This window comes from Rattus norvegicus, chromosome 6, assembly GCF_021556685.1.
Source record: "Rattus norvegicus strain SHRSP/BbbUtx chromosome 6, alternate assembly SHRSP_T2T, whole genome shotgun sequence".
NCBI classification, from domain to species: Eukaryota; Metazoa; Chordata; class Mammalia; order Rodentia; family Muridae; genus Rattus; species Rattus norvegicus.
In genome coordinates, this window is record NC_141539.1 from 137768501 (window position 1) to 137781768 (window position 13268).

Consider the following 13268-nt stretch of genomic DNA (forward strand, 5'->3'; position numbering starts at 1 on the left):
GTAAGACGTGCGTGCATGTGCGTGTGTCTTCCTCGAGTGTCTTTCATTGGAGAATCCACAACACTGGGGCAGTAGCAAGGTACTCGTGCCGCCGCTGCAGGGGAGATGAGAGTGGATTAATCTACAATGGCCACAGATATGTGCTCACGTCTCTGTAGGAAAAGCAGCAGCACAGGGCTAACTAGCATCTTCACAGCTCTATGGCTTCTCTCCTGTGGCCTCAAGCACGTTGCCACTGCTGTGGCACAAGTGGAGCCGCAGCGTTGGGAGCTTAATTAATGTCCCTGCCCACCGTCTTTTGATGAGGCGGTCTGTGAGACGTTCCTCTTCTTCCCGCTCACGGAAGATTACATTAATAGTCTGACGAGATCAACTTGAGGAAGATGGGCTCTGTTTGGCTCACAGCTCGAGGGTCTGTAGATACCCGTCATGGAGGGGAAGTGTGTCAGTATGCACTAGCTGCAGGAATAGGAGGCAACTGCTAATGTTGCTCCCTCAGTCAGGAAGCTGAGACAGCTGAGTGCTCACTTTCGCATTTTATGCAGTCTGACTCTTGCCCATGGGATGGTGCCACCTTTAGGAAGACCCTGTCAGGGATCTCCAATGGTTTGTCTCCTAAGGGATTCCAAATCCAGTCAAGCAGACGAGGGGCTGGCACCGGGGCACCGGTGAGCTGATGAGACAACTTTTCTGCTGTACCTCATTCCGGTCGAACCAGGAAGTCTATCTCTGCCATTGGTGGCAGTGTCTGGGGATGACAGGGCAGCTGACCTATTACCAGGGCCAGCGCTGGCAGGGCCCTAGACATTGCTCACGGAAGCCTAGCCTGGTCTATGAGCTATCCCACAAACCCTAAGAAGTCACTTTCTGTGTACCTAGAAGGAAATATGTGATTTGTGACTCCTGTGAGTTAAGTTGTGTCTCCAAAAATTCCCAAAGTGTGGACGTCTTAACCCCAGCACCACGCTTGTGACCTGATTTTGAAATAGGAGCTATGGTCTTCACACTGAGGTGACCAAGTTATGAGCTGCTTTGCAGAGGATTTGAGTTCAATTCTGACACTCGAATCTGGCGGGGTGTAACTCTGCTCCAGGGGATCCAGCACCCCTGGCCCCTGAGAGCCCCCACACTTTTGCGACATGCCCACATAAAGATATACACATCATTAAAAATAAAATTTCAAAATTATTTCTAAAGAGGACATCTTGACGCAGACAGATAAAGCAAGAGTGCTGTGTGTATCACCCTGGTTTCCGGGCAAACAAAAGCAGTGGGCTGGAGAGGGAGCTGAGAGATGGGGTATTTTACAGGCATTGGTCCATGTGAGTGTGGAGGCCAAGAAGTCCCACACTCTGCTGCCTGCAAGCCAGAAGGAAAAAGCCTGGTGTGATTCAGTGAGTCCAAAGCTCAATTGCTGGGAGCAGAGTTATAATGGCCAAGGGCCAGAGGTGACAGATCTCCTGGTTCTCATAGAGACCTCCAATCCTTACTGTCTCTCTGTTCAGGATCTCCTGAATTGGATGGCGTCAGCCACATAGAGAGGGAGATCTCTGTGGTTCAATGCCAGCTTCTCGGCATCACATTGTAAGATCATGTTCTGCCAACCAATAGGGCATCCCTGAGCCCAGCAGGTAGACACGGTGACAACTGAGGCAGAGGCTCAGGCGCTGTGGTAAGCTAAGGACAGCAGGGCTGTTGGCCATGAAGTAGAAAAGATCCTCGGGGCCTGTGGCTGCCTGGGCTTCACTCCTGTTTACAGAACTGCAGGAGAATACCCTTTTGTTTTTTGAAGCCCAGGATATGAACAGAACTTTAAAGAACCCCCCCGACCCAAACGACTGGGACCAGAAGAAGAAAGGTGGATTTCATTTGGTGTTTGAGGTTCCAGAATACTAAAGAGACCCAGAGACTGTCCAGGCCCCTCAATCAGCCTTCATTCTTCACCCTGCCAGCCCAATCCACTCCTCTACCAGCTTACCCTCCCTGCCTAGTCTGAGGAAGGAGAGTGATGGGGTGGGGTTCCTTGGCCTCCCAACGAAGACTGTAACAGTTAGGGTAAAGGCTGTGTCCTCTCCATCTCTGAAATGCTGGCAGCATAGGAAACATTGGAAACAGACCTAAGGGGCTTCACTTGTGTCTCCAGGCGTGACACGTAGGGCCCATGACGCCTTCACCAGGGTTCCAGGGAATGGAGGCTTTCTAAAGTAGCAGGCACTCAAGGCAGAGGGAAGTGTTCAACAGCAGCCTTGGGGTTCAGCGGGCAGGAGCCAGCCAGAATTAGTTCCCACGGCTGTTTCCAGAAAGGGTCACTCATAGATATGATGAGGTTGAGAGTAATGCTGGGTCCCCAAGGCTGATCACTGTGGGTGACCATAAGCCAGCAGGCATGAGTGCTAGCCTGAAGGGCAAGGGAGAGGTGGGTTGGGGAAACTACGCCACCAGCAGTGTAGCCCTTCCAGTGTCCCTGCTCAGCACATCTCACCTGTCACTGCTTATTCCATTTGGCCCATGGTCTCCTAAGGAAGGGTCAGGTCCTTGAACGTGAATAGCCATCTCTCCACGGAAATAGCCTTTACTGTGACTCTTAGGAGATAGGCCCAAGGGAGGTATGTCACCAGCTCAGTAAGCAGTGCCAGCCAGGCAAGAGGACCGGGGACTGGGCACCCCTAGTGTGGGGTAGAAGAAGGGGACTGGGCACCCCTAGTGTGGGGTAGGAGAAGGGGGACTGGGTATCCCTAGTGTGGGGTAGAAGAAGGGGGGACTGGGCACCCCTAGTGTGGGATAGGAGAAGGGGTGACTTGGCACCCCTAGTGTGGGGTAGAAGAAGGGAGACTGGGCACCCCTAGTGTGGGGTAGAAGAAGGGGGACTGGGCACCCCTAGTGTGGGGTAGGAGAAGAGGGACTGGGCACCCCTAGTGTGGGGTAGAAGAAGGGGGACTGGGCACCCCTAGTGTGGGGTAGAAGAAGAGGGACTGGGCACCCCTAGTGTGGGGTAGAAGAAGAGGGACTGGGCACCCCTAGTGTGGGGTAGGAGAAGGGGGACTGGGCACTCCTAGTGTGGGGTAGGAGAAGGGGGACTGGGCACTCCTAGTGTGGGGTAGGAGAAGGGGGACTGGGCACCCCTAGTGTGGGGTAGGAGAGGGCAGCATCCCCTTAGCGGGAGCAGATGGAAGAGCTTGGTGGGTGGGCCTCAGGCTTGACTGCAGAGGCTATGCAAAGTGCTGCTCTGCTTTCCTGCTTCAGAGCAGGTCACGGGGAGGAGAGTAAGAGCAGTTCCTGTTTTCCCTGCCAGGGCAGTGGCAACAAAGGCATGGGCCAGGACGCTCACAGGGCAGAGAGGAGCCCGCAGTCCAAGCAGGGCCCTTGCTCTCCTGGCCTCTCCCACCTTCTGTGCTTACTCGAAGTATCTCCTTCCATGCTGGTAAGAACTGGTGCCGGGGCTCTGCCTTCCTACTCACAGCATCCCCTCACAGCAAGCATCCCCTCTGTGCTGTCAATATTCCAAACATCCATTTTCATGAGGTGCTTGGGATGGGACCTCACCTGATTCCACTGTACCCACCACGTTCCCAGGTAAGATCACAGCAGTCTAAGGCAGTAAGGCTAGGGCTTTGATATCAGAATGGTGTGTGTGTGTGTGTGTGTGTGTGTGTGTGTGTGTGTGTATAAGTGTGTGTGTGTGGTATGTGTGAGTGTGTGTGTGTGGTGTGTGTGTGAGTGTGTGTGTGGTGTGTGGTGTGTGTGTGGTGTGTGTGTGAGTGTGTGTGTGGTGTGTGTGTGTGGTGTGTGTGTGTGGTGTGTGTGTGAGTGTGTGTGTGAGTGTGTGTGTGTGAGTGTGGTGTGTGTATGGTGTGTGTGTGTGTGAGTGTGTGTGTGAGTGTGTGTGTGGTGTGTGTGTGTGAGTGAGTGTGGTGTGTGTGTGGTGTGTATGTGTGAGTGTGTGTATGGTGTGTGTGAGTGTGTGTGTGTGTGGTGTGTGTGTGTGTGGTGTGTGTGAGTGTGTGTGAGTGTAGTATGTGTGTGTGGTGTGTGTGTGAGTGTGTGAGTGTGTGTAGGTGTGTGAGTGTGTGTGTGGTGTGTGTGTGGTGTGTGTGTGAGTGTGGTGTGTGTGTGAGTGTGGTGTGTGTGTGAGTGTGTGTGTGGTGTGTGTGTGGTGTGTGTGAGTGTGTGTGAGTGTGGTATGTGTGTGTGGTGTGTGTGTGTGTGGTGTGTGTGTGTGTGAGTGTGTGTGTGTGTGTGTGTGTGTGTGGTGTGTGTAGGGGAGCATTATCCTCTTACAGCTCCCCAAGGTGGTCTGTGGCTTGGCTCTCCACCACATTTACATGGGTGGCCCACACCTCTGAACCCTTGGGTTCTGTCTTTGAGGGTGCCACAGTATGACACTCATCTCTGAACTCCAGGACATCAGGCACACCCCTGTGCTCTTGATGCTGCATTTCATTTCCCTGGCTGGTGCAGAAGCACCTTCCCCAGCTGTCACTTCTGTGACAGAGGAAGACCTGGGCGGTAAAGGCTGCCCGGGCTCCAGTGCAGGAAAAGTCTTCCCGGAACACCACACTGTCGAAGTGGGAGGAAGAACACTCTGCGATGCCCTAACGGCCCCGAGTCTGAGTCCATCTCTTCTCTTGTTCTTGTTCTCTTTCCTCTTGTATAGTCCTCTGCCAGTCCCTCCTGCAGGAAGCATGGCACCATTAGGATGAGTCTTCCCAGCAGATCCTTGCAGGAGCCTCTGAAGAATCATCACCCTGTAGCATCACGCCAGCCCTGCTTTTAAACCCGGACTCTGAGCTCAAGGCATGAGCTGCTTCCACTTGACTGCCTCTTAAATGGCCCCTGGCTGCAAAGGACATTTGTGGGAAGACTCCTGTGAGGCTGTCAGGGGCAGGACCCAGTGCGTTCTCCCACAGGGGACAGAGCTTTGCTGTTGATGAAGTGAGCTTGGTGCCTCTGGAAGAGTGAGGACTGGCCTCTTTAAGGGTGCCATGTTTGCTGTCTTGGCCATCTGCAGTAGCTTGTGGATGAGCCACTGGCATCCATTGTGGGTGCTTTTGTCCACCTAGAGGCCCCTCTTCAGGTGATGTCTTTGGTGGCATTTCCTCAAAAGATAGATGTCCTCACCGCACACATGAAGGGATCTGTAAACCTGACTCCCAGCTGTATACCATCTTCTGACACATAAGCTACACCCTATGGCCCATGTAAATGCTTTTCTGGGAGGTAAAGCGGGTTACTAAAGCGCTTTCTGAATGTTTCCTTCATGCCGGGGGTTGCTCTCTGCCGTGGTTTCCGAGCGTCCCCGGACAGTTGCTCTACCAGGGCGGTGGTGCCAGTTTCCTTCAGACCTAGACCAGTTCAGTGTTTTATTTTGCTCTTTTGTTAACCAGCCAAATGGGTGCCCCATGAGGCCCGCACACATACGAGGGAGCCGAGGGTAAACAGCAGGCATCAACACCAGGAGAGGGAGCATCTGCCACTGTACTGCTGTGCCTTCCCGACCCGCTCGGGCCTGGTTCACATTCACAGCCTCCCTTTAACGACAGGAACGCCGCTGCGCGTGTTTAATTTTATGCTCTCGCAGATCAAATATCACCCTGTGAGCCTCGAGGAGTTCAGAGAGCAGTTGATGTTTGGGGGCCAAGTCGGAGCTTGATCCAAACGGACAACGTTCGAGCAGAACCCCCTCCCCACCCTTCCAGCATCATCCCGGGGTTCTACTGGCAGGACAACACCCAGAATCAGCGTCTTCTCCTGCTGCTGTCCCTCCTCTAGATCTCAGGGCTCTTGTGGTGGGAGGACGGCCTGGAGGCCGGCCTGAACCACAGTGAAGCTTGTTCGTGCTCAGTTCCTACTGTACCCAGAAGCTTCTTGTGCTGCTCTGGGGTGAGCTGGTGCGGGGCAGCCTCCCGGATCCATACACACACCGCCCACTGAATTGTTTCTCTCAGAATGGGGCAGGCGTTGTAGTCATTTGTCTTTTACTTTGCGGGGAGGGGTAAGCGGGAGCCTGGATCCACCTGAAAAGTCTGTCTGTCTCACACTGTGGTGCAGTCTGTCTAAGTCTGTCTTGGCACTTCTGCAGGACCCCAGCCAAGTGGAATGACGCAGTAAAGGAGGGAACTCCAAGAGACATGAGGGTGGGAAAGGCTCTGTACACTGTTCTGACAGAAGGCAAGAGGTGACCTGATTCTGAGACAAGGTCACCAGGGTGGGGTGATGCCATGGGTAGGGAAGGAATGTGTTTTTCCCGATTGGCCTTATAGAGACTGAGGGGAAAGGCAGAGGAACTTGAGTTTGAGACTAGCCTTGTTTGTAAACAAAAAACAAAAACAAAAACAAAAAAACTAAAACAGAATGAACCCTGTTTGTTAATAAATATGTAGCATCTAGAACAGCTGCCATTTTTGGAACCTGACTGGATCTATGATGATCTACTGCCATGCCAGGCCCACCTGTCTGTGCATCACAGGCCCACCTGTCTGTGCATCACAGGCCCACCTGTCTGTCACAGGCCCACCTGTGCATCACAGGCCCACCTGTCCATCACAGGCTCATCTGTGCATCAAGATCCACCTGTCTGTACATCACAGACCCTCCAGTCCATCATAGGCCCACCTGTCCATCATAGGTCCACCTGTCCATCACAGGTCCACCTGTCCATCGCAGGCCCACCTGCCTAACACAGGCTCACCTGTCTAACACAGGCCCACCTGTCCATCACTAGCCCACCTGTCCATCACAGGCCCACCTGTCTAACACAGGCCCACCTGTCCATCACTAGCCCACCTGTCCATCACAGGCCCACCTGTCTATCACAGGCTCACCTGTGCCTCACAGGCAGAATCACGCAGCTTCTGGAGGCTGTGGAGAGAATCTGTTTCCTTCCTTCCTAGAGGCTCCTTCCCAGGCCCTTCTTGTGGATCACAGAGCCAGACATGGACTTCCTGCTAGCTGCCACATATGTCTAACTTCAACACATTTCAGATCTAGGGACTTAACCACAGGACATCCCCAAGAGACACTAGACCCCTGAGGGGGCTTGAGCCTGCTGTCACTTGATGTTCACAGTTGTTCACTCTGATCTTGGAAACATAACGAATCCCAGGGGTCAGTCAGCATCAATTTATGACCAGTACATAATGACTCCGGAAGACCTGGCTGTTCTCCCCCTCCACAGTCACCTGGATGGTCGTCCATTGGTCCCAGGGGAGGCTTGGAAGGACGTCCACACAGGACAGCAGTGACTTCATCAGCGTATCCCTTTCCTAAAGTCCAGCCTCCAGGGCAGTTAAGGGCTTCGCTTACTTTAGGTTGCTGTGGTAAATGCCATGACTAAAAACAACTCAGCTTACAATTCCAGGTCACAGTCCACCACTGAGAGAAGTCAGGGCAGGAATGCAAGCAGAAACCACGGACAAACGGACAAACGCTGCTCACTCACTCTCTGGGTCATGCCTAGCCGGCTTTCTCACGCAGCCCATACCCACCTGTCCTGGCACAGTGCTGCCAACAGTGGTTCTCCTTTCATCTACCAGCCAAACAAACTTCTTCCTGGTGGTGAGGCTGGATCCAGGCAGGCACCCCAACAGGTATGGAGTGACAACTTTGGAATTTTGGTTTCTTTTCTTTTTCTTTCTTTCTTTCTTTTTTTTTTTCTGGGGCTGGGGACCAAACCCAGGACCTTGCGCTTCCTAGGTAAGCGCTCTACCACTGAGCCAAATCCCCAAACCCGGAATTTTGGTTTCTAAAAAAAAAAAAACCACAAACACAGAAATATTATAAGAACATATGAAGAATTTTCATGTGCCAGGTGTGTGTGGGATATGGGGCTGCTTCAGATTGTCCACAGCAGCTGACTGATTTGCCTCATGCTCTAGCAGGGACACGGTTTTGCCCGCTAGAGACAGTTTTTTGATTGGGTGACATTTGGAACTCTGGGGTGTTTGAGAGGGTATATAAATGCTACAGTCCCCAGAGGCAGTGTGGGTTGTTGGTTGGTTATTGTTGGTCACCATTTGTCAAGTAGTCATATGCAAAGAAGAGGAGGAGGAAGAGGAGGAAGAGGAAGAGGAAGAGGAGAAGGAGAAATTAGATATCTAGGTGGTGAAGATCAAACCACCCCCACTGCCCCAAGGAACTTGGTGTCCCTAATCAAATCAGTAGGAAGTAATCTAATGAAAACACCACTCCCTTTCTCCCCCATTCTTCTTTCTCTCCTATCTAGTGTTATGGGGTTGAAAGGGTGGAAGAGGGCTGGAGAGATGGCTCAATGTTTAAGAGCCCTGACTGCTCTTCCAGAGGTCCTGAGTTCAATTCCCAGCACCCACATGATGGCTCACAACCATCTGTAATGAGATCTGATGCCCTCTTCTGGTGTGTCTGAGGACAGCAACAGTGTACTTATATAAATAAAAGAAAATTACATATCAAAATTTAAAAAGAAAGAAAGAAAGAAAGAAAGAAAGGAAGAAAGGGTAGAAGAAAGAAGAACCCACAAAGTAGCAACGCAGGTGTTACACAGTAGCTATGTGGGTGCACTTGTGAGGACATTCAGCCTGTGCGGCCACCATCTCCTCCTCTCAGTCTGACTTTATAAGAACCCGATTCACAGGCTCCAACCAACTCAGAACAGCAGACTCATGCAGGTCCCTTGACACAAGAGGACTCTGCCCATGCTGGGCTGAGACCCTCATGTGGGGCAAGTGGAACCTTGCCACCAGACAGAAGAACCGGTAAGGTCGAAGCAGATTTAAAAACCCCAGGAAATCTCATCATTGAGAACAGTAGGCATTAGATCTAATCAGCTCCTGGCCAGATTACCTGTGCCTGGACCACCGTGACAACTAGTCACATGGTACAGAAACCTAGACTTCTCCATGCTAATGAGGTATCTAAATAGAACCCGAGTGTTTAGCCAATGAGTTTCCCTTCCTGGGTATCCCTTCCCGCTGAATCTCTGGTTCACCTTGAGTAAGACACATGCATTCACATCAGCCATGAATAAAACAGTTTGGACAAGCAAGGACCGGCTCCTTCATCAGGGATCTCCTGGGGGGAGGCCTTTGCGGAACCTAGATCTCCCACAGAAGGCCTCTCTTGCAGCCCCTCCATACTTTTGGCACTCACTCGGAGATAAGCCAGATTCCACCCTTCCCAGGCTCAGAGCTGGTCGTGGACTCCCTGTTCCCAACTCCTTGGGGTCCCAGCAATGTCTGGGTGCACAGGAGGACGGGAACCACCTTTTTTAAGTCCTTAAGTTTTCCAGTGGCTCTGGGTACTCAGGAGTTTGAGAAATACAGCACCCATCCCAGATCTCTCTGTTTCTTGCCCAGAAGAACATGGACTTCGATCCCTATCCTAGACTGCATTCTGCCTTCCCTGAGTGACATTCCTGTACTGCTCTGGGGTCAGCAGCAAGGCAGACATACAGCCTGTTGCCCCTTGCATTTTGCTTCCCCTGAGCAGCACATCAGCCCATCAGTGACATTCGGACACTCTCACTGTTGGCTGAGAGGCAGCAGTAGCTCCTGGCTCCTAAGGAAAGCAGGTGTGCACAGCTGCAATCCAAGGGGAGGCCAGGCTGGTCCTAAGGCTGCTTCCCCTGTCAAGGCTGCTCCAATAGTTACTGTTGCAGTGCTGTGATCTGGTATCTGGCAGAAGCTACTCAAGAGGAAAGTTTTACTTTGGCTCACAGACATTGAGAGTTCAGTCCATTGTGACAGTGAAGGCATGATGGGGCAGATTAGACCTTGATGGAGGGAGGGGTTGGAGAGGCTGCTCCCATTTAAGGACTATGGAGCAGAGGACAAGACAGGACATGTACAACCTCCAGAATCCTGCCCCCAGTGTCCTGATTTGCTTCCTCTAGTTCAATGGTTCTCAACCTGTGGGGGACAGGGCGGGGAACAAACAACCCTTTCACAGGGATCACATATCCGATATCCTGTGTATCGGATATTTACAATTAGGAAGTAGCAACAAAAATAATTTTATGGTGTGGGTGGGGGGGTCACCACAGCCTGAGGAACTGTATTAAAGGGTCACACAGTATTGGGAAGGTGGAGAACAGCTGCTCTGGTAAGGCCTCACCTCCCATCAGTTCCACAGCCTCATGAAAAGTACCACCAGCTTGGCCAAGGCTGAAAACACCAATCCATGGGGGGTGCCTCAGGCTCAAATGGTAACACCAGCTGCTGGGGCCTGAAGGTTCATAGTGTCATGCATGTTCCCTAGTGTCTCAATTCCGTCTCAGGGAGTCCCCTGGCCTTGGCCTTGGGACTTGCTCAAACAATGCAAACACCAGCAGCACAGTTTTACCCAGCCTGCATCTCTTGCCTAGGATACATGCAATGAAGGGTTATTGGGAAGTCACCACTGTGAGGAGTGGACAGCAGCGGTTTGGCTGCCCGGCTGCCCCTGAATTCTCAAGCCTGACTTTCAGCATGTCCTGCCACCTCTGAAGAGACAAGTACCTTCACTGTCACATACTATGACTGTCTGTGTCCCACTGCACCTTCAGAGAGGTCACTGGGCCACCACCAGATGTTAACAACCCAGTCCCCCAAGCCCATTTGGAAGATCTTTCTCCCGGGGCTCCTTTCGCACCCCAGGGTGCTTCTGGGAAGCAGTGTCCATCACAGACTTGGGGGCATTGTAGAGCTGTGTGGAAGCGTGAGTGGATGGACAGGATGGGTAGGTAGGAGGATAGGAAGAGGCATTACTTAATGTCCCATTTTGCCCACTCACTACACCTTATGCTAATCAATGAAACTAGGAGTTTCGCAAAATAGTAACAGTTTACTCCCAAGTCGGCCAAACATGGTGCTGAGAGATTTACCAGGAGACAGATCAAAGTTCTCTTAGTGGAATCACGCATAGTCACCTAAAAGCTGGGGCTGGAAGATGGCTCGTCGGTTAAGAGCACTGCCTGCTCTTACAGAGAAAACTAGATAGAGTTCAGTTCCCAGAACCAGTGTGGCAATTCACAACCACCTGGAAGCCACCCCTGGAACTGCCCCTTCTGCCGATGCAAGCACCAGACACGACTGTGGTGCACATACACACACGAGGGCAAACACTCGTGCACACAAACCAAATAAACCTTAAGAAATGGTAGTGAAGACAAGCAACAAACAGGTGCCGTTGGGCTTGCCTGGGGCCCAAGAGCAGGTGGCTTACTCAGGCTTGCCTTCCGTTTCTGAAGGGAGAGAGGGAAGGCTGCCAAGGTGGCCTCGTAGGTGGGTGTCAGGGGTCAGCTATATGAAAAGGTGCTCTGGTGACTGGGGACTCTGGCTATGGATGCTGCTGGAGCACAATATGTAGGAGGCTTGGGTGGGATAGGCTGTCCAGACGATGGGAGTCAGGAGGTTTTGTCCCTGTGGATTGGAGTAGCGACTGTTGTGTGAACAGAGGTGTTTAAGAACCTGTCGCAGGGGGCTGGAGAGATGGCTCAGCGGTTAAGAGCACCTGACTGCTCTTCCAGAGGTCATGAGTTCAATTCCCAGCAACCACATGGTGGCTCACAACCATCTGTAAAGAGATCTGATGCCCTCTTCTGGTGTATCTGAAGACAGCTACAGTGTACTTATATATAATAAATAAATAAATAAAATAAAAAAAAAAAAAAGAACCTGTCGCAGGGGTTGGGGATTTAGCTCAGTGGTAGAGCGCTTGCCTAGCAAGCGGAAGGCCCTGGGTTCGGTCCCCAGCTCCGAAAAAAAGAAAAAAGAAGAAAAAAAAAAAAAAAAAGAACCTGTCGCAGGTATATTATCAAGTATGTGTGAAGTATATTGGAGTAGCTCATTTGGGGATTCTGAATAACTCCAGAAGGCCCCCAGGCCCTGCTGGTTGGGACTCAGGAAGCAAGCAGACCTAATTAAAAGTCAACATTGTGTCAGCTGCTGACGGTGAGAGCACAGAGGGATAGTGTGTCTCCTGAGGACTTTCCAGCAAAGGGCCACCGGCACGAATCCTGTCTGTGGTTTGATGTTGGTGCAACAAAGCAGAGTGGTCACAGCCTCAAAGTGGGAGGATCTCACTAGGCTTCTGACCTCATATTGTCTGGAGGAGGATACTAGACAAACCAGAAGGCTCTCAAGGGTTTGGCCACCTCGCAGGACTTCGGCAAAAGGGGAGGTGCTCTGGTCAAGGTTCGCCATGAGCAAAAGATTTTGTCCATTGCACAGCTTTGCTCCTGGGACATTGGATGGGATCCTAGTTTATCTCAGTCCTGTCCAGTCGAAGTTCTAGCCAGGGACACAGAAAACCCTCCACAGGCCTAGTACATTCCTGCTCCGTGCCTTGCCCGAGAGTCCCCATGGCCAGCGCGTCCCCTGGCGGCGATACAGCGCAATTGCGCCCCGCCCAGAGCTCCCTTTCTTTGGATGTTGCTCCCTCTCCTCTCCAGAACTTCTCACACACCCTCCTCTCTCCAGCACCGCGCTCCAGGGAGAATGTAGCCCTTCCACACCTGCATTGGTCTGACGGCTCGAGAGACCCTGAGCACCCTGGACTCGGAAAGAGATGAGCTGGAGCAGCGGCAGAGGTCTGCGAGGGGGGTTGCGGAAGCCGAGGTGGTCGGATCACCGTTAAGTGCCCACCTGGGACGGGGGATGACAGCATCCGTCAAGACCCGCTCTGCAGCCAAAAACCAAAGGAAGGGGACTGGATGAAGGGCTGCAGGGAGTGGCGTCACCTAGAAGTCGGGGACATCTTTATATTTTAAGCAGGACTGATATTCAGCGAGGCTTGCTTCAGGAAGGTTGATTCTGCAGAGACCGGAGGACGAGGAGGAGCTGACCTGGTGAGGTCACGAGGAAAGTACTCGACCAGGTGAAAGCCAGTGGCTGTGGGAGGTAGGGCTGCGGTCAGGAGGCACTGAGAAAAGGCCAGCGTGGTGGTCCTGGGAGGAAGGGAGGGTGTCAGAAGGGAGGCACAGAAATTGACCTCGGGCCAGCTCTGTGGTGGGAGTTAAGGAACAGAGAAGGATCTGGGTGGGGACTTGAGTTCAGGAGCTAAGTACAGACTGGAATGTGGGCCTACAAGGTATTGTTTCTTTTTTTAAGTTACATTTATTCATTCATTTATTTATTTATTTATTTATTTATTTGTGTGGGGGGGTGTGAAGTTGGTCACAAGCACTTCTACACACTGAGCTGTCTTGCTGACTATCTTAGTTACTGACCTACGCTGTGAAAAGACACCCTGGCCAAAAGAACTTATAAAAGAAAGCATTTAATTTGAGGTTTACTTACAGTTTCAGAGGGCGGGTA